This window comes from Filicampus tigris, chromosome 17 (assembly GCF_054856515.1).
Source record: "Filicampus tigris isolate MCC_2025a chromosome 17, RoL_Ftig_1.0, whole genome shotgun sequence".
Lineage (NCBI taxonomy): Eukaryota > Metazoa > Chordata > Actinopteri > Syngnathiformes > Syngnathidae > Filicampus > Filicampus tigris.
The window spans coordinates 6,374,286-6,394,773 of NC_141233.1; the positions used below are offsets into that span (position 1 = coordinate 6,374,286).

General features: G+C 42.0%; 1 long non-coding RNA gene across 2 annotated transcripts in view; it reads left to right on the top strand.

Moving 5' to 3' along the window:
- The first annotated feature begins 227 nt into the window (after positions 1-227).
- Positions 228-20,488, top strand: part of LOC147133104 (uncharacterized) — a 34,145-nt gene continuing 13,884 nt past the window's right edge. Inside the window, exons 1-3 of one of the 2 annotated variants that reach the window (XR_015081827.1) lie at positions 228-518; positions 1,393-1,504; positions 4,535-4,641. This is a non-coding gene — a long non-coding RNA (uncharacterized LOC147133104). The remainder of the gene's footprint in view (positions 519-1,392; positions 1,505-4,534; positions 4,642-20,488) is intronic. The other variant, XR_015081826.1, reaches the window with a different exon arrangement.

Here is a 20,488-nt window from a genome sequence, read left to right on the forward strand (position 1 = left end):
CTGGAGCGACTTGTGAAATTATTAACACATTATATTGTATGTCTTTCCTTTTCAACATCAGTAAACAACACACCAATCAACCACAGGAGGGCGGTCTAAGGCTGCATATAAACCTGCATTACATATTGACTTTACAACTCGCAGAATAACATGTATAGTGTATATCATTTCACATCTTATTGTAACCCACATTAAGAAACATAAAGATAAATCCTAAAAGCTATTAAAATGCATGGATAATTTAAACGGTTAAAATCCAACAGTTTGATGAATAAGTAATTCAAATAGTATGATAAAGACAATTTGACTGTCTCTCAATATGCATCTATACAAAATAGTGTACTGTTGCTTTAAGACACTGGCTGGGGTCTTGCATCAGCCACACAAACTGAGCTGAGAGGGGGAAGAGAACAAAGAGATAATTAAGACCAATACATAAATACTTTTGGAGACTTGGAAACATTCTACACGGTCGGGGATAAATAGAAGACTTATTTAATCGATCTACAACCGTTTTGGTGAGTTTAAAGTTATCTTACCGTAACTTTCTTGTATGCTACATGTGTGAATGTTAGCTAAATGTTACAATCGTCGCTCGGTGGAAATGATGTGTACTAAAAACACAATTAATTCCCTCCAAAAATGCGATTTATACTCCCGTACGACTTATATATGTTTTTTTCTTCTTTATTATGCATTTTATGGCTGGTGCGACTTGTACTGAAAAATACGGTAGTCAAATCATTGACTTACACATACAGTAAATATACACCTATATATAATTTTATCACACTAACACTAACACATTAATTAGTTAGAATTATAGTTTGTCCTATTCATACCCGATTTTTTAAAAAGTTATTTAAAGGTATACGAGTCGTATTTCGATTTATGTTACGTGCTTTATTCTATGTTCGTTTTGGAATTAAAAATGGAAAATAAAACCGTTTTTAGACTTTTTTTCGTTACTTGTTCCAGACAACAAAATAGAAAATTAAACTGTATTCCAATGTTGGTGTTTGTATTTCAAAATGAAAATCAAATAACGAATCCATCCATCCATTATCCAATCCGCTTATCCTCACAAGACACGGACTGAGTAGAAGGAACCAAGTATTGTTGATAAAACTTGACTTGAAAGTCGTGTTTAAAAGCTGAACTAATGCTAAGGAAATTAGCAAAAAAAAAGTATTTGTCACACAGTATCACTTAGAAATAAAACAAATAGCATTGCATGTGTAATAAAACATGCTATATTTGAAACAAAATTGGAAGAATAATACATTCCTAATATTTACTCAATAGACTTCTTCCAGGACAAGGCCTAATTTTGCAAATTTGATGAGGTTTTATGTCTTTTAATGTTACATTTGCCCTATTTAACCTTGACAGAGTGGAAGAGAAGAAGCCAAACATCTTGTTTATGCTCTTCAAATGTCCTCAAGCTGATCATCAGGTCAACATCAGCAGAGACCACGCTGGCTTCAAGGACACGTCTTGAGAGGTAAGCACTGCTGGCATGACACCATTGCAATTTATTAATATCATAATATAGGAAACACTACGTATAATTTGCTCGCCTCTACTCTTTTATCATTTTTAATGGGCATGTCTTTTTTTCTTTCAAATGTGAGTTCTCTAAATCTCACACCTCAAACAATCTCAGTTGTCAGTTTCTTTTGTCAAGAACAAGACATTGTGCAGTTTTCACATGTAGTTTTCCACCCTCGGCCATCAGGGGGCAGTGTTGCCTTTCCTGAGCCTTCAGATTTGTGGCAGAAGGTCAGTGTGCGTGTGTGAGTGTGTGTGTCCTGTTCGTATTGACATACTGGATTTCGGCAGAATGTTTAACGGCACGATTAAAGGACACTTTTCTCCCCAAAACAATTTCAACCCATAGTAAACAATGTTAATAATCTATTGTTGTAAAACGTAGATAAATCACACTAGGTATTACATTTTACAACATTCTTCACATTCATGTAAAAGAAGTTAACTGTTCATGTTAAGGCCACCTCAAGTGCAACTTCCAAAATACAAAAATGTTTCTCAACATGCTTCCGTGACACCAACTACTACTTTCTTACTAGCTTTGCTTATCTTATTAGCTCTTTAATGCTTATTAGCTTTGGCATCTTGTGGCGGGCATTCACTGTATTTCTATTATTTCAGTTTATTTCAAAATTCGCTTGGCATCAGGAGATGTAAATGAGCTTTTTTCTATAAGTGAAGACGAAAAAAAATCTATTAAAACCAGAAATCGGGTTTGTGTGAAAGCGTACATTTAGGCCCTTCTGTCCAACCTTATGGTGAATGCACGCATGTGTGATGGACAGCTAGAGTATATGTTGACTCGTGTTAGCGGCTAGGCACCATCACCTGCCTGTGTACGTGTGTGTGCATGTGCATGCATGTGTGTGTGCTAGCACTTAGTATTCGGCAGCGGAGAGTGTAGATTACTGTCATGATGGGATGCTTCATCCCCTCTTCCCGCTCTTCTTTCTATATTATAATCATATACATTCACATGTCACACACACAGATGCTTCAACGGGCCTGTGTGGGTGCCACTTTTGAATGTTTGCGCCTGGCAGAGTCGATAGCGAGGTGTCACCTTGGCCTCCTGGCAAACCTGAAATGTTTTCATGCTTGAAAAATATCAACAGATTAATCTGTAAATCTTTAAACGACAGCCTCCCCGCTTAAATTGGAATTTGTTCAGTTCAATATGCGCTTGAACTCTTCTCATTCCGGACACGGGGTGATGATGTCACTATTGAGCATGTGATTTAAAATTTGCATCTTTTGATTTGACACTGTCTGTCTGAATTTTAATACAGTATAAGAAATAATGAGGCTCTGAATAATCCGCGCCTGCGGTGGAACCCGTAGTGTACAGGGAGTAAAAGTAAAAAGTACCAGTAGCTGTTTTCAGTAGTAAGAAAAAAAACCTCTTATTGACAGTTTTGGAAGTTGATTGTTGACAGTCAAGCAGTGAGTACAACGTAAGCATCCAAGATTCCATCGGGCCTCGTGATCTGCAAATTAAATCCGATCCTGTCAGGACATTTTCATGCCGGTATCAAAGCTGTGAGCAGAGTCCGGTCATCAAATGTCAGTTTTCCACATCTCCCCGGTCTGCTCCTCCCAAAGGATCCTGGGTAATTTAGCAGGTAATGAGCACTCAGCCCGTGTCGCAGAGGACTTGTGATATCGTGGACACTCAAGACACACTTATTAGCATAATTTGAGTTGCCGAATAGTTGCTCTATCTTGCACCTGCTGCTGCGTTTTCACGGGCCGACGAGCAGACAAAGATCCACCTAAGCAAGCAGACCCCCCACGGGATGATGACTCCTTGCCCCAGACCGCTGACTTTGCATTTTAATGGGCCGACTGGTTCTTTCAAAGCGGCGCCTGTTCTAATTGTACGACTTAGGATAACAAAGATGTCGCCATATAAACAAATTCCGAAGCAAGTCGTAGTGTCGACTGAGGACCTGCGACTTCGATGGTCCGACCCCGGATGCTTGTTCTCATACCACCTGTTAAGCACAGATAGTTTGCCTTCTGTTGTTTGAATCCTTCAATGCCTTTCCGGCCCTGGTTTTGTTTAGGATGCGGTTCTGTGTCACATTGGCAACTCTTTGTGCCAGGCCCCCCATTTCCATACCTGGCTCCTGTAGATTTAGTAGGTCCAACATTCTTCTTCACCGCGAGCGAGTACCCGACAGAAATATCAATGCAATCACGTCACAAATCACAAAATTTAACGGCAAGGCAAAAGAGGTCGAGGCAAACTTACTCCGTTGCCTCTCGTGTTTACGACTGCAAGGTCGCGTGTGACATTTCCAAGCAATCAATAGCTGGTTATTGTGAGTGACATTTGCAAGGAGTCCATAATTTGGAACGGCTGGAAAATGTAACTGCGCTAGACCGGCCGTGTAGCCAGTGATCCGGGCCGAAGAAATCTCTCCGTGTGACCCGTTGATTACAGACGTGGTGGTGGAGTCTCAAGCAGCCTTTTAAAGATTGAGCTACGGTGCAAATGCCGCAATGCTCGAGGGGCCGCGGGGGGAAAAAAGGAAATTAATCCACGACCTTGAGGTAGAAATGTCGCAGGATCGGCGGGCCTGTGGCGAATTGCGCTAACCTGACAGTCTCGTTATAAATGAACGGTGGAGTTACTCGTTATTGAGGGCAGGCCTTTATTAGAAACCCTGATTGGATGGAAGCGGGGGAGACTCGATGTTCCCGTATCTGATCCCCATTTGTGTCTCAACCTCATTAAGCCTCGGAGACAGTCGTTTGCATTGAGAAGCCATTTCTTAAATCTCTTTGGGTGCATTGAAAATCTGAAGTCGCTTACTTTTATTCTAATTAAAATTAATGTAGGGCTGGTGCCAACCTCCCCCAAGGCCGCCAAGCTATTTTCATACAACCACGATTACTAAGGCTTTCAAGACTTTTCACGTGTGCGTATCGACACACCGAGTAGTCAGATTACTTTGTCTATTACATGTTTGCTTTACAGTATCATGCAGCCTGTTAAAGCCTTTCCTGCCAAGACAAAGGTATATAGAGGCGTACACATCGGAGGCGGGATGGTGGTTGTGTGAAAGACAACACTGGACGACAAGGGTGAGTTTAAGACCCAAAACTCACTTCTCCTGCTCTGTTGTGATGAAAGCAATTATCTGACAAGTATTTCACGAGTCGGCGCCTCAAATTTCCCGACTCCGGGATGCCTCGCATGCACCCGCTTTGCTGGGTTCTGCCTGAAAGGCTGTACTGTTGTGTCTGAAATTCGGGGCTCAATGGGGTTTAAAAGCCTCCCTATCTAGTCTTTGCATGGCTATTGTTTGACGTAAAGGCCAATGACACAGCAGCTTTCCCCCCCAAAACTAAGAGCAACGGGATTAGGCCTGCATATTGTGTGTGTTTTGGCATTTCTTTTGTTATTAATAATCTGCTGCATTGTGACACGTGGAGGGAAAAATATCCATTTTCCTGACAAATAAAATGATCGCGGATGCTGCCAGTCAGCCATGCCGCAGATGTTGATGATTTATTGTGTTTTCGTGTAAGAGGATTGAAAGTCAGGTCAACTTGGCCATTAAAACAACATAAATCTACAGTATCTGTCTGTCTGGCTAGCTCAGGGGTGTGGAACTCCGGTCCTCGAGGGCCTGCTGTCCTGTTTTCCATCTCTCTCTGCTGCAACACACCTCTTTCAACTGATCAGCTCATCAGCAAGTTCTGCAGGAGCCTGATCCCGATCCCGATCGTTTGAATCAGGCGTGTTGGACGAGGAAACCTCTAAGACATGCAGGAGGGCGGCCCCCGAGGACTGGAGTTTGACACCCCTCAGTTTAGATAGTCCGATTGGGGGCGTTCAGATCAGGGGATGTCGTGAATTTTTGTCAAGCGTTGGCCTGTAAAAGCCCTTTGCGACTCTTTTATGATGAAAGACGAAACAAACTTGACTTGACTTAAAGACATTGTGAAAAGTACCCACCTCTAATGTTGCAATAAAATGAGACATTTTTTGCTTTTTTGTTACCCGCTAATTTACTAACTTGTATACTCACTGTACAAAAACTGTAAAACTAAACCAACTCTCATCTTGACATTTCTTTCCAAACAAAAGCCATACAGCGCCAAATAGCTATTGACTTTGGGCAATGGAGATGAAACAAAAGGCAAAGACTTTTTTTTTTTAATCCCTGAATTGTCTCACAATATCGCAAAATCTGTTCCAATTTCATGCATGGGAAACTGTCTTTATTCTATATCTTTTGCGCAACTATGCTCCCCGCTGGCATCGGCATCACAAAAAAGCAATACATTTCTGCACACACTGTTCTAACGTGATAACAAACCTCAGTTCGCATGCAAGATGTGACTTTTTGATTCTTCTTCTGTCTTCGTCACGTAAAGTCGCTCGGCTTATCTCCTGACGCTCTTCGATGCTCCCTTTCTTACACTTTGCTTGCTTTAGAAAGTGTGAGGGATGAATCAAAGCGGACTGATTAAACTTTCTAAAGGGCAATAACCAGGACTGTCCAATAAGTCTAAAACAGTGTGCTAGGGTTAGGTTTAGGGGCTAGTGTTAATAGGTTCGGGTAGGTTCAGGGGTTAGTTAGGGTTCATGTTCGGGGTAGGGGGTTGGAGCTAGTGTTAGGCCTTGAGTTCACCAATGTCAGATTTGGATGACAAAGTTACAGCAAACTTCAACACGATGTACTGCTTTACAAAAGTGATTAGACTAGGCTAAGCAATGAAAAGTGAATGGCACAGTGGTGTATACAGATACATTAGAAGCTAAATAAGATCAAGTAGTTTGTACATTAGATGCTACATTATTGTAACCTAGCTATCTAATCATCCCGTCTAATCAGTTATGAAATGCAGGACCGGTATATTGTGGTGAAGTCTGTTTGCTGTGAATTTGTCACCCTTGTCTGACATTGGCGTAGCTATTATTAGCTATATCTGCATTAGCTAGCTCGTTATCTTAAGCGATTTAAAAACTTTTTAGGTAGAAGGAGTTTGATAAATCAAGTGCTAAGCGGTCCAATTGGAATTGGATGATATGTGTAAAGGGTTAACATTGGTGTTAGTGGTAAGGTTTGGATTTAAGATTTAGGGCTTAGTTGGGGTTAGAGTTGGGGGGTTACTGTTAGCATTAGTGGTTAGGATTAGGTAAGGACGCACGGTTGGTCCTTATGGAGTTTGAGTGTCATCTCTCGTTGATCGATAGTCCACAGAGCAATTGACTCCTCGGCGGTGGCGAGTTTTTGCTCCGTTAGCTTTGAAAGGACAAGTGCATGCCGTCGCTAATAAAAGTGACCAACTGCTGATTAGAGATGCCTCAATGGGAAGCGGACGTCATAGTCTCTCCCTGCTAAAAAAGAAAAAACATATTTTTCTACAGTCTCGTCTGTTAATTTGCTGCTACGTTCAATTAGCGCGGCATGGGGGAAGCGTCACATTGAGGTGAGAGTATTTCGGATTTGTGTTTGTTATTTACTCAATTTATTTTCCACAGTAAATACACGTCGCGTCTTTTCATGTACTCAGAGAAAAAGTTCATCCAGTTTATAGCAACAACATATTTTATTACTTACTTAAGCGTAAAGCTTTTATTAGAGTGGGGCAAAACAGCTCGTCGGCCGCTCAATGTTAATAGAGATAATGGAAAGGAAAAGAAAAAAAACAGCATTAAAGCAAAAGGCATTGGCCTCGCACTAATGGCTTTTATTTGTCAGCCATGTTTAGCTCCGCGAGCTGCGAGCGTCAAACATTGTTTTCTGCTAAGTGCGTAGCATTTCAAGCATGACTCAGCACATTTCACCACAACTTTTGGTTAGTTGTGGACTATGCGTAGCAGACATCAAGTGCGCTAATGACTCAAGGCTAAACAACACAAAACAGATGGAGGAGTATTTGCCATGTAACGAATGTGACTTTTGCAAAGCTCTCATTGGCCGTAATCAAATTTGAGCAGTTTAATATTCACAATAGAGACTTTGTCTATGTGAACAAGCAGAGCAATGTTGAACTCGAGCCAAAGACACCACTCCTACTGTCATGGTTGCAGGGTAGAGGACCCAAAGGGAGGCAGGAGAAGCAGGGCGTACTGAAGAAAATATTTATTAACAAAAAAAAATCGCATAAACGAGTCTTGAAAAATCCAAAACTCAAAATAACAAAGAAACACTGGCAAACAAAACACAACATCAGGAGGAACCCCCAAAAAAAACATGACAACGACCCGACAAGAACTGAATGAAAATTAGGAACTTAAATACAGGCATACTGACGAGACAACGAAAAACACTCGGACGACACGCACAAGGTACGAGGGAGCTGATTGGCTAACAGTAAGGGGTGGAATTTACGCAGGTGGACACAATCATGGACGAGACAGACACAGAAATACATAGAAAACAAAACAAAAAAAGCCCAAACATGACACCTACTGTATGACTTGCTCCTTCGACCTCATTTGAATGAAGGTGGTGCGGATGGAAGAGTTTTCTGGTCTACATGCGTCAGCCATCAACATTTTTTGTCGACGCCGGATGGGTGGGGAGGCTGTGTGGCTGTGTGTGTGCTGGGTATACCCCCGCTCAGATGGGTGGGTCTCCCATTTACATGCCTCTGCTCTGTGACCTGACTCTTGCTTTTACAATCCATCCACTCACTTTGGCGACCTCACCCTTTTAACATGACTCTCATTTTTTCACTCTTACGACCTCTATCATTTGACCTCACTCTTATGCTCTCACTTTGATGACCTCACTCATGTGCGCTCACTCCTTTGACTTCACTCTTAAGTGTGTCATTTCAATGTCTGGTTTTGGCCTCACTTCAATGACCTTTCTTAGGTGTCCTTATTCGTTTGACTTCACTCCAAAGCACTCACTTTGATCACCACACATTTCTGACCTCACTCTTATGAGACAGTGACCTCACACCTTTAACCTTACTCAGGTTCCTTGAAAGTTCTTTTGTTAGGGGGGTGTGGGGGGTGAAATTGGTCAACTTTATCCAAAAGCGCTAACTCCACACTAATGAAAGTCTCTTCTTATCTCTCCCTCATGAATTTTAATACAGACGCGCAGATTACATTTGTGTAGATACTGCACAGCCTTGGGTGAGGGAGTGACGGGGGGGGGGGTGATTGTTACTCCCCAAGATTCCCATTGTGAGCATGCGGAGGAGCGCTTATTGTTTCCTATGAATACATCAGCGTGGCACCCAGCCAAGGATAAAGCCAAAAGAAAATTGTTGGGCTAAAGGGGGTAAGTGAAAATGACATAAATTATCTCCACATTCATCTTTTCCTTCTAGAACTTTCCAACTTGTTGCCTTTTGGGGAAAGATAAATAGTTTGCTCACCTTGATAGCGGGCTCACTTTGTGTTTTTTCTTCTCCATCTGATCAAATATGAAATCTATGAATTATTCTCCAGATGACCCGTCACCTTTATGTTTTGATGTGGAATGGAAAACCAAATAACAACCACAATTCTTTCGGAGCTAAAACTCAATTTGCGCGCAGGGGGATGGCTAAAATGCATGGGGGGAAAAATAAATAAATCGGGTAAATATGACCATTTCCTCTGTAAAATGTCATTTTGAACGAAAGACTAAACCCAAAATGCTGTCTTCTTCTACATAAGTAATATATAAAATTGAGACCAAAATAAATCATTTCAAAACCTTTTCAAATATTAATGACCTGCACAACTCTTTTGATTTTCGCCTATTACCGCATTGTGGCTGTGCTCAGAATCAAGCAGTTACGAACAATTTGAAAAAGCACAAAATCTTCTGACTGCTGCTGGAAAAACAAGGAAACATTTCAATGAGAACAGCTTAAATGTATTTGGGTTTCATCAGAGGCACTTCAAATGGTGGCAGGTGTGTGCCTCCTATTGAACATGATTTAAATGCAATTGGTTGATTCTGAACACGGCCATGTCCCACTTATGAGGGTGTGTACACTTCCGCAACCACATTATATCAGTTATTTCCCTTCTAGAAAAGGTTTTGAAAAATTAAATTGCGTTTCGGTAGGGAAACTTGATTTGATGATTTCTCCTAGTCTAAAATTTTTATACCCCCCAAAATGTCTACCATATTTACGTCTTCCTTTTTGTCACACCAACGGGAGAATGCTTGCTTGTCCCTTTCCTAAAATTCCCAAAAGGATCACCTGCTCCCAATTTCCTCTTCGTTTAGCATCCGTGGTGACCGGGTCAGCTTGTCCTTCAGCATGAGTAGAAGCTGTTGCTGGCGCTCCATATATTTGCCAAGCTACCAGCTCGGGGCGGGGGCATCTTTCCCATACGCACACATGTGCAAACATGGAGACACAAACACCTTCTGGCCCGCTCATCTGCGCCCAAGGAAAACAGAAAACAGTTTGGTGACTTTGTTTTGACTCCTTCAATTTTGCAATTACCACGGAAAAAAAGTTACGACCGCTCGCTGACCCTCATCTTATGTATTTTCGTCTATTTCCAGTGCAATAGTTGCCATATGCCACCATGGAGGTGTGATGATGCCATGCCCGATAGATTACTTTCACCTCATCAGCCCGCACTCTCTTGGCAGAGGCCGATGGGACTTGCTCTCCGCGGGTTTGTGCTGCAGTGTGTGTCTGTGAGTGTGTGTTGGTGGGGAAGCAAGAGCGGGAAGGGGAGGGAAGGGAAGGGAAGGGCGCAAAGGTTGAGGTTGGCGGACGTCAGTAAATCAAAGTTAAAGGCAACAACATCAAAAGTCGTCAGATTTTGAGCAATCTTCTTGGTGTTGCACAGTTGGAAGTTACTGGATCCCAAAGGCAAAGATGCACCACGCAAACGCAAAGATACGCAGCATTGAAAGTATACAAACCTCCCAATCTCAGATACCAAAAGTTTTCTCAGGTTTTTCAAGAAACCAGCTGTGGCTTCAAGCTGTTTATTGTCGAACATCGTGGAAGTTTACTGTCAAAATGAACATAAAAGAAAAGAATTGTTTGTTGTGTATTTAAAACAACCGCATTGCTTTGCCTTAGATACGGCCATTTATCCTAATGCTAACAATGTAATGTCATTGTTGTGTATTACTTTAAAGCGGAAGTCAACCCAAAAATATTTTTTTCAAGAATATGTTCCCAGAAGGCCCACTAGTTGAAACACGGCTTTCTGATTAATTTTACTTTTGTGGAATATAAGATAAGCAGCAAAAGCACTTGTTTTTAGCCATCTCTTCTGTCGCCTGAAAATGACATCACAACTGCTCACAACGACCAATCATGGCTGACCTGTTTCCTGAATCTGAGCCGCGATTGGTCATTGTGAGCAGTTGTGATGTCATTTTCAGGCGACAGAAGACAACATGGCCGCCCCCAGAGATGGCTAAAAACGAGTGGATTAGCACTTATTCCACAAACGCAATATTTATCAGAATGCCTTGTTTCAACTAGTGGGCCTGCATGGAACATATTCTTGAAAAAAATATGCTTGGGTTGACTTTCTATTTAAGTAACAAAAAATCATTTCTAAAGTACAAAATCAAATGTTATTTATAACGCCTCCATTTCATTGGGTCACTGCTTGAAATAGTTGTGCATGCCAACCTATGCACTCAACAATTTACTCCCACCTTGCGTTCCTGCTGCTGCTCCCCCCGCCCCCGATGGAATGTATTTTCGTAGTTTGCTTACGCCTGCGTTAGCGCCTCCAATTCAAAGGGGAAATGGATAACTTGACCTTTTTCCCTCTGTTGCCATGGTGAATCGAGATATCACGGCATGCTATCTTTTTGCTGTGGTCATGCATGCTCTTGACTCACGGTGAGCATAATTACAGATGATTGAGCTGATTCGTTTTCTCTTCTGCAACTTGATACTCAGTTTCCCGTATCAGGGTAAGTCCAAAAAAAAAAAAAAAAACACCCAAATTATATTATAATTACAAGAAAAATCTCGCTAACACTATTGTACTGTATATAACACACAGAAACAATATTTGCTTTCACATAACCCTGAAACATGGAAAATGTGAGCACAAACCTCAACTGTACCTAATGTATTGTCCGCCCTTGTTCTTCCGTGGCTGCCATTGGCGATGGGTAAACCATCTTACTGGCGAATTACCGTCACCAACTGATATTGTCCTTCCACTGTAAGGAAACCATTTTGGATTGATGGAGGCCGACACTGCCTTAAGCATTAATGCATGGCTTTAACTCCATCAATTACAGCATGTGAGAACTCCGACTCATTCCATTTTCCGATGTTTCCCCGGTCGGGCGTCATTCTTGCTTCGTAGTCTTATTCCGATGGATAAATTGCAAGGAAGGCTTTGCCGTCTGTGCCAGGAAGTGCACAAGTATATCCGTTTTCTTCAGATAAGCAAGATAGCGGAATAAAACGGCTAGCATTGAGGTGTTTCTGCCCCTCTTTTCCTTATATTATGTATTTATTTATTTGACCATGTAGTGCTGAATTGCACCGACACAGAGTGTAGAGGACTTGAATGGAAGCAGCAGTGTTCTTGCAAGGTCCTCCAAGGTCAGGAGCAATGCAATTTGAACCTGTCACTCACAAGGCAACCATTGAATAAAAGTTTTTTTTTCCCTCTCTCTCTCTCTCTCGCTCTCTGTGCAGCGGGTTCACTCCCTGTAGGAATTTTTGATTATTCCTAATGAGGTGCCCTGTGTGTGTGTGTGTTTTCATCCATTAGCCCACACAATCTTCTGCCTGGCCAGACTTCCATTGCGGTGACTAACGCCATCTTTTTTCACCATCATCCACAAATCTGAAAGAGAAGTTTGTGTGATGTTTGTTGTCCTTCATGACGCATGCCAAATGTTTGACATAGTTGTTTACATTCCTCTACAGTAGCGGAGGTATGGTATTCCTCGGCATCTAAAACTAGAATTTTGCCAGTCTGCTACTTTTCTGCGCTCGCACCCAGTTGACAGCTAACTTGAATTCTAAACTAAAACTACATGTCAACATAACCATAATTTAACCCTGAATCTAGCGCTATCCCCAAACCGAACCCAAAACTAAACCTAATTCTGATTTGACCACTTATCTGTAGTGCTATACCAGAACCAGAACCTTAATCTAATCTAAACTCGTGTATGTACATTTGGACCTACGCAGACATAAAAAGATTTTGTCATCTTTTTTGACCGGACATTTTCCTGCTCCACAGAGCGTTAAAGTCGGCACCGGACGAGTTGTCAGTCCTCTGTAAATTGGTCGGCTGGAAGACAAATGGCCAAAAACACGTGACTAGCAATTAGTCGACTTCTAATTGTAAACGTCAACCAAGACTTGTAAAATCGAGTTGCAGATTAATCGGATCAAACCCTAGTCCAGACCAAGCATTCCATCTGGTCAAGTCTAATTCTTAGTTGTTTGGATAGTCCTTTTGATGTTTCTAATCCTATAGCACTAAGCAAACCTTAACTCTGAAAGTAGAACCTTAACCTTAAATACCTACATTTAAGTCTAACCCTAGTTCTAGTACAAACCCGACCGTAAGACAAAACAACAGTATCCCCTGTTTAATAAACATGCATTCATCCATTTTCTCTATACAGTAGATAGATGGATGACTGAGGGTCATGTTGAAAGCAGGACAAAGTCACAGTCTGGCTAGAAAGTAGTTGAGTAGGCACTCTAAGTGAGATCATTGGTCAGATGATGCGACTCCCCGAAGGAAGCCTTAATGGCAATTTCAGGCTCCTCCGGGACCGCGGTGGAAAAGTACCTGCACTCCCGTCTCATCACAAAAATGGAGGGGAGTCATGGGTAAGAGAGGACCTGGTGATAATTTCAGCTCTCAAGCTGTTATCATGATGGCTTTTTAATCGTTGCTAATAGCATTGTGGCTAACGCCAGCAGCCAACGGGAATTTTCGCCTACCCAACCAACCCCGCCTCCGTCCCACCGCCTCAAAATCGCTTTCACTTGCCGTCCTTCACGTTGGCCCGCACCACTTTGATGGCATTCATGAAGTGGGGAAAATGATTTTTTTTCCCTTCTCTCCCCCGCTTCACCTTTTCCAAACAAACAGAACACTGTACTCAGCGGCACCTCGTGGCGGCGCGGTATTAGCTGCTGAATTGGCTATTTAGAGCGGGTGTAAATGAGATGACAGGTAAGCGGAACACTTGCAAGGACAACCGAATTCACATGCAAGCTATATATTAAAAGTAAAGAAAGAAAGCTTTTTATGATCATTCTTTTCCACCAGCCCTTTCCCCCCAGTGAAAGACCTCCTGCTGGGACCTTGTCGCTCCATGGTGCCGCCCCCCCCCCCACCTTGCCGGTGCTGACTATCAGTGGAAGCCTGGCATTGTGAGCGCTTCACATACCTGTCACTACCCCGCTGCGATGGCATACGCGCGCAAAACCCTAGTAAGACGCTCTGTCAGTAACGCGGCAAGAGCGTCAAAGTCAAATGTTTGTTCTTCTTTGGGAGGTTAACACTTTTTTCTGTTATATGAAGGCATTTTTCGAAGGATTGAAAAATCTACTAAGGAGGTATTTTCCATGTAGCCTTATGCAGGTTCTAGCAGGATAGTGGAAAAGAAGCCAAAAAAACTTACTATTTTTACTTGTGGTAGAGAGGATTTTTTTTTAAATATACATGTATGACACCATTTTTTGATTTTAAATATGTTTTTCAATGACTCTTTTTTTGAAGACTAAACACACTGGACTAGTCACATTGACTACACTCTAATAAACCCAAACTTTTATTCTAAACCTAACCCTAACCATAAGATAACCCTTACTGTAACCATAATGCTAACCCAACCCAAACGTAATCGTAATTCCACATACACCGTAACCCTTATCCTGAAAATAACCTAATGCAGACCCATCCTAAACCCTCAATTAAACTGACCCTTGACCCCAAACTAACCAACCATACCTCCTTACTTAACCCAAAGCCAACGCTAACCTATCCTTAACTCTAGACCAACCTGACCCTTTACTCGAGACCAACCCTAACCCTGACCATGATCCAAATCCTAGCCCTAAATCCAGCTAACACTAACCATGACACAAACCCAAAACCTTCCTCTGAACCCCGAATAACGCCCATTCCAACTTTAACCCTACTCTAAAAATTTCTCAGGAAATAATTCAGAAACATTTTTAAATTTCAACTTCATTCCAATACAGAACATATCAGTGAGTAGAACTGTGCGCCCTTGGTGGATGTCTGCTATTGACATTGCCAGTATGGATTATTCCACTGGTTTTCAAACGGGTTGTTATTAGATATCCCAATGCTTCCTAATAATCCCCAACAGAGCAGCGTAATTCCAAGGTACCAGAGGTTATCTTTATTAATAGTCTCTCAGTGCCCATTTTGCATATCCTTTAAGGAGTGTATTTGATATATGCTCATAGACCATGACATCATCCTGAGCACTGTAGCGAGATATTAGAAATCCATACACTCCCAGCATGATGTATGACTCGGCTGACGCGAAATTGACTGGCGCTTTGGTGCGTTTTCTTTTTTGCGGAGATGACAATAAAGAAGGGGTGGGGAGCATGGGTGGGATCGCCGGCGACAGAATCAAGAATAATTTGCACGTTAGGTACGGCGTAAAAGGTCAGAGCGCAAAGACGGTTTAAGAACGAGGCGCTTATGTTTGATGAGGACGGATGGCAGGCGTACGCTCGTAACGGGGCTCAGGTGGCAGAAGCTTCATCCAGCTTGATTTTCACCACTTGTCGCAGCCTGGAGATGTTTCCTCACACATGTCATCATCCGGATTTAATGCAATTATCCTCAACAGCTGGTGACTGCTCGTGTTGGAAGTTTTTCACGCACTTTCTTGATGTTATGACCAGTGAGTGTTAGTTGGGCATAGCGCTTTGGCGATAATATGAGAAAAGTTATTACCCGGGGAAGAGATGTGAAAAACGTATAAAAATCGACATTTGAAATCTTCACCAATTCAACAAAAAATGAGCTATCACGCTGACAGCGCACCTCCTCCAGCTCTCTCACGGTCACATGTGAAGTTGCACAGGTGAGGTGAGGCAAGCTGTTCGACATATTTGTCTCTCCGAAGAACATACCTCGGGGCAAAAGTTGCCTGTCGACATGTTGATAAATCACTGCTTTTGCAACGTATGAATGGCCTCTCTGTCTTCGGCACGTTCGGCTCAATTGACTCCCACATTGCCAAACACAATACGAACACTGTACAGAAAAGTCACTAAAATAGCGGGCAGTGTCCGAGTAAGACACGAAGCCAGTCCGGAAATATTCCCATCATCCCCGTATGGCCACGTTCCAGTGGCTGCAATGCACATTAAAGTTGACATTTGCCGGTGTTCAGTGGAGCAGACAGGTGATGGGGTCAGCAAGGACGCTTAGCGAGCGGCGGAATCAAACAACGTGCTGAGGCGGTGACAGCGTTGACAGCTAATTGAATGCGAATCAAAAGATGGACTCCAGAAGAATGCTGTAAGGAGGCGTCTCGTTCTTGTCTATTCGTCACTGGTGTTGCAGAATTGATGCGACGTTTCATGTCACGCTCGCTGACGGTGAAAAACACTGACCGACGTGTCGCATAGGCACAGTAGCTGTGACGGACATTGTCACCTTACTGTCATAATAGTTTTCAACGCCTGCTTGGATTCTTTATCGTTAGTCACCAGCTCCTGTAATGGTTGGGTGCATGAAGAAAATTGGTCGGCTTGTCTATCATGTAAACTCACTGACGGGTCTCAACAAGCAATGTCGAGGCACAGGAAGTCTGCCATCATGGTTTGAAGCGGCCGTTTTTGCTCATTTTAGCCATTTCCAGATACCCTACAGTGAGGGAGATTTTGTGCAATTGCCACCAATTTTGATTTCGAAAAAGTTCAATTTGAAAATGTTTCCCGCCAAAGTCGGGTTGACCTAACAACATGAAATTTGGTAGGCATGTCCATTATGAATCAAGCTACCAAAAAGCCCCAAGCCATGTTGGAAAAGACACTGGAGGTGAAAAATGGGTGTGGTGGGGCGGGGGTGCTAGTGATAGTTTGGTCGATGTTGTAGTCTGAAACGGCTAACGGAAGCCCGTTTAAAATGATAGTCGATTACAGCCGATTACTATTTGGTCCGGCCGGACAAAATGGCGGATAAACGGATGGCGGAAAGGTACACTGGCTGTAGGCGGAAGGCGATAAACGAACCACAATTTTTTTGTAAAATGCCCAGCTCTGCTAATGAACGATTAAAAAGAAAAAAAGGATGACAAAGATCAACAATATGCAATGCTACCCTCAGTGTACCCAACACGTACGGTGACCAATCGTGGCCAAGTCACCCTGACTAATGTATTTGTAATAGATCGGTCAATTCCCGATCAATTGCAACATGTCCCTGCTGCTGATGCTGTCAACAAGACTCGTGATGATGATGGTGACTGGAAGAAGGATTTTACCAGGCAGCTGGGAAAAAACAAAAAACAAAAAAAGCTCATCAAAACGTCAAAGCCAGTGGACTGGCCAGTACCTAATGAATTGTCCCTGTGAGGTTTCCATGGCGACCTTTCCGGATGAATGTCCGGAACGTTTTCGCCTGTGCATTCACAGTTCTGCGCCACAGCTTCCTCGGGGCAGTTTTAGCCTGCCGTGGGAGCTGTGTTGTTTTCTTTTTGTTGATGTCAGCATTTAATTGAGTTTGTGCAAAAGTCGCTTGGCCACACGCACCCCCCCTCCATACACACACACACAAACACAAACACACACTCCCACTTGATGGCGGTGCTATTTTTTCTGAGATTTGAGCAGTGGGGCCTGTCAAAGTAATAATCTTTGACCTTGTCTGGCTCACCTCCTGATGAAAGACTCGATGTCAAATGCACCTGTAGGCTGACCTTCACATTTAGCCTTCTCGGACAAGAATCCGATTTGTTTTTTCCTCTCCTGGTGTTCCGTTCAATTCTGAAAATGTTGTTTTATGTCTGTAAAAACAATAGATGAATTTTTGTTTGATTAGTTTGTAAAACTACCAATCACTTGAGCGGTATTTACATGTGTTGGAGATTGAGATCTGGAGTTTAAGCTAGACTCGAAAGGAAAGACTAATAGACCGACTCAGGTTTGTATGTTTTTTCTGTATAAACCCTAATTAGTTAATTTTAGCTATGTTGTAAATTTTCCAAAGTACGTAGATGTGATAAAGTGAGGGCTAAAAAGGAATAGTTGACAGCCTGGTTTAGTTTAGATAAAACAGCACTGACTTTGCCTAACATTTGATTAGCATAGTGGGAGTCTTTTGCCATTAGTGGTTATCGAAGAATCCAACATTTCTGAGGTATATGTACTTGTAATATGATACCGACAACAACAATCTTTGATATCCTGCGTAAGATATAGTTTATAAATCTCTATTAACTCTCTTGGTTGGGGGGAATGCCCATCCCTTGTTTGCTAACAACCAGGCAAGACAAGTTAACGGAAGCAGACCAGAGAAAAGGGACCTCAGGCAACTCAGTGGATTCAGAAACGATGCGGAATTCGCAAAATTTTTGTCACCTGTTTTTAAAAATGTTTAATTGATTGTACATCCCAAAAATAAAACTTCAAGTGAAATTGATAACATTCAGGATTATATATAAAACTGTATTACGAATAATTCATGCTACGAACGTCTCTAGCATACACGTTACAGTGCTAATGCTAACTTAGTACTGCTAGTGCTGCTATTTGGTTGAAGTTGGACAGCGTTCTTTGTGACTTTTTAATTACACACTTTCATGACTGCCTGTCGTTATGAATGTCCACATTAGATTCGGACTCGTGAGTTGCCGCTTTGATGCGCCGGGGCGGTGCAGTGGGTAGATTAAAAAATGAGGCTACGTTCCAGTCTTGGTTGTGGTTCTAAAACTGCAAACACTTTAAACAGTACTAAACTGATATATAAAAATTGCGCTAGTATAATGAACTGTCAGTTTGAAGAAACCTGTAAAAAAAAAAAAGTTTGCAGATTGACAATTTCGACTGTTGTAATAATTAATTGAACTTGGACGTTAGCCATCTTGTGCTGCGTAGCCTCAACATTCTCACTCTGTTGTGGGATACAAAGGAAGACATTCCCAGGAAACTGTGAATGCGACCGGCTTGTCTCACCCTTCCGTTGTGTTCCACCTTTTCAGCTGCTTCACACTTCTCCCGCCTCCATGTTGCATTTACCCAGAAACCCTTTGTCCTCCCGTCACGCCTCCGCACCTCCCACTCCACTCCGTTGTGCTGTCAACACGTCAACCTCTAGATAATGACCAGTCGCCTTCGCCAGCTCTGTTATTTTCACCTTTTTTCCCCTGCCGGACCTCCTGCCAGCTCCGTAATTTCTGTCTTCTCTTATTTAATTAGGGATGATGAAAGACCATGCTTTTTTTTAAGCGCTAATAGATTGAGGCAAACAGGAAGCTTCCAATTACACCTAATATTACCTGCCTGATGATTTCCGCGCGAACATCTCACACAGACTTAGCGAGGTGAATGCTCATTTGCAAATAAAGTCAACAATTTACTCCGCAATTCAGTCGAAGAAAAATCGGTGAAAAACGGTGTTGTTTTCGCCCATTTGCTTCGATGAGAAAAATGGAAGCGGATCCTAATGAGGATGGAGGACACTGTTGGTCAGCCATCTTGTGCTACATAGCCTTAATTCACTGGTAAAGGACGTGAATCCCTGTAAATGTGAATGAACGTGTGACCTACAGCATTACATAGAAACATGCACTGATTTGACCTATGGCGTTAGGAAGTTTCAGACATTGTGTGCCGCATAGCATCAAAAACTGTTAAGATTCTTGCTCTGGAAAAAAACAGTATTTCATAAAAATGTGCAAAATGAAATTTGTGACTGAAAAGGAAACTGCTGATTTGAACTCCAGCGCCAGCCATTTAGTGATGTTCTGAATAGCTTTAAGTGTCTTGTTTTACTATGTGACACCAATCCATGTCAACTGAGAATAGACTTTTGAGATCTGGTATATATGCTAAGAAGGAAATCCCTTGATTTTGAGAATTTATTTTAGTTAGCTTGCATAGCTTTAGTTAATGTTGAAATTTGTCCTCTGGAAAAGACAGTATTCCTTAAAGGTTTGTAGTTGGAAAATTATGACTGAAACAATACCATGATTTGAACTTCAACACCAGCCATCGTGTTCCACATAGCCTTATGGCTCTTGATCTTGTGTGCCGCATAGTCTTGATGTTCTTGCTGTTTGCTTCAACCATCTGGTGCCTTTTTATTTATTTATTTATATTTTTTTATAACAGAAAACGTTACCCACAAAAACTGACATTTTGGCCTATTGTCTTACATGAGAACTGTTTTTGGGGTCTCAGAGTGCTGTATATGTTTTTGAAAATGATACTAATCTAAACACCATCAGTGTTCAGTGTAGCGCGTGTGTGGGCATTGTTTAGCTGTTATAATGAGTTATGTCAAGAAGTTACATGGCGGGGGGAGAACAGAGACAGGGTTGTGTTGATAAAGATGAGCACTTTACAGAATGTGCTGAGCAAGCATGCGACTGCAGCCTGCTGGGAGAAAAAAAGTCTTTAAGTGCGCTGACCCTTCTCATACATCACTGAACGTCCAGTGTCTGGAAAAGCAGAAGCGGGAAAAAGATGTATACGGTGGTTCTTTTATTCTCTATAAGTCACTTTTGTTTTGTACTAACAGGAATGCAGTGATGTTTAATACGTCTAGTCCTAGGGTGTTGGTTCATTGAACAGCATGTAACTCGTATCTTTTTTTTTAATCTGTAAAATACAACCTCTATCTATCTATCTATCTATCTATCTATCTATCTATCTATCTATCTATCTATCTATCTATCTATCTATCTATCTATCTATCTATCTATCTATCTATCTATCTATCGATTGATCGATCAATCTTTTTTATCTAGAAAATACAACCTCTCTATCTATCTAT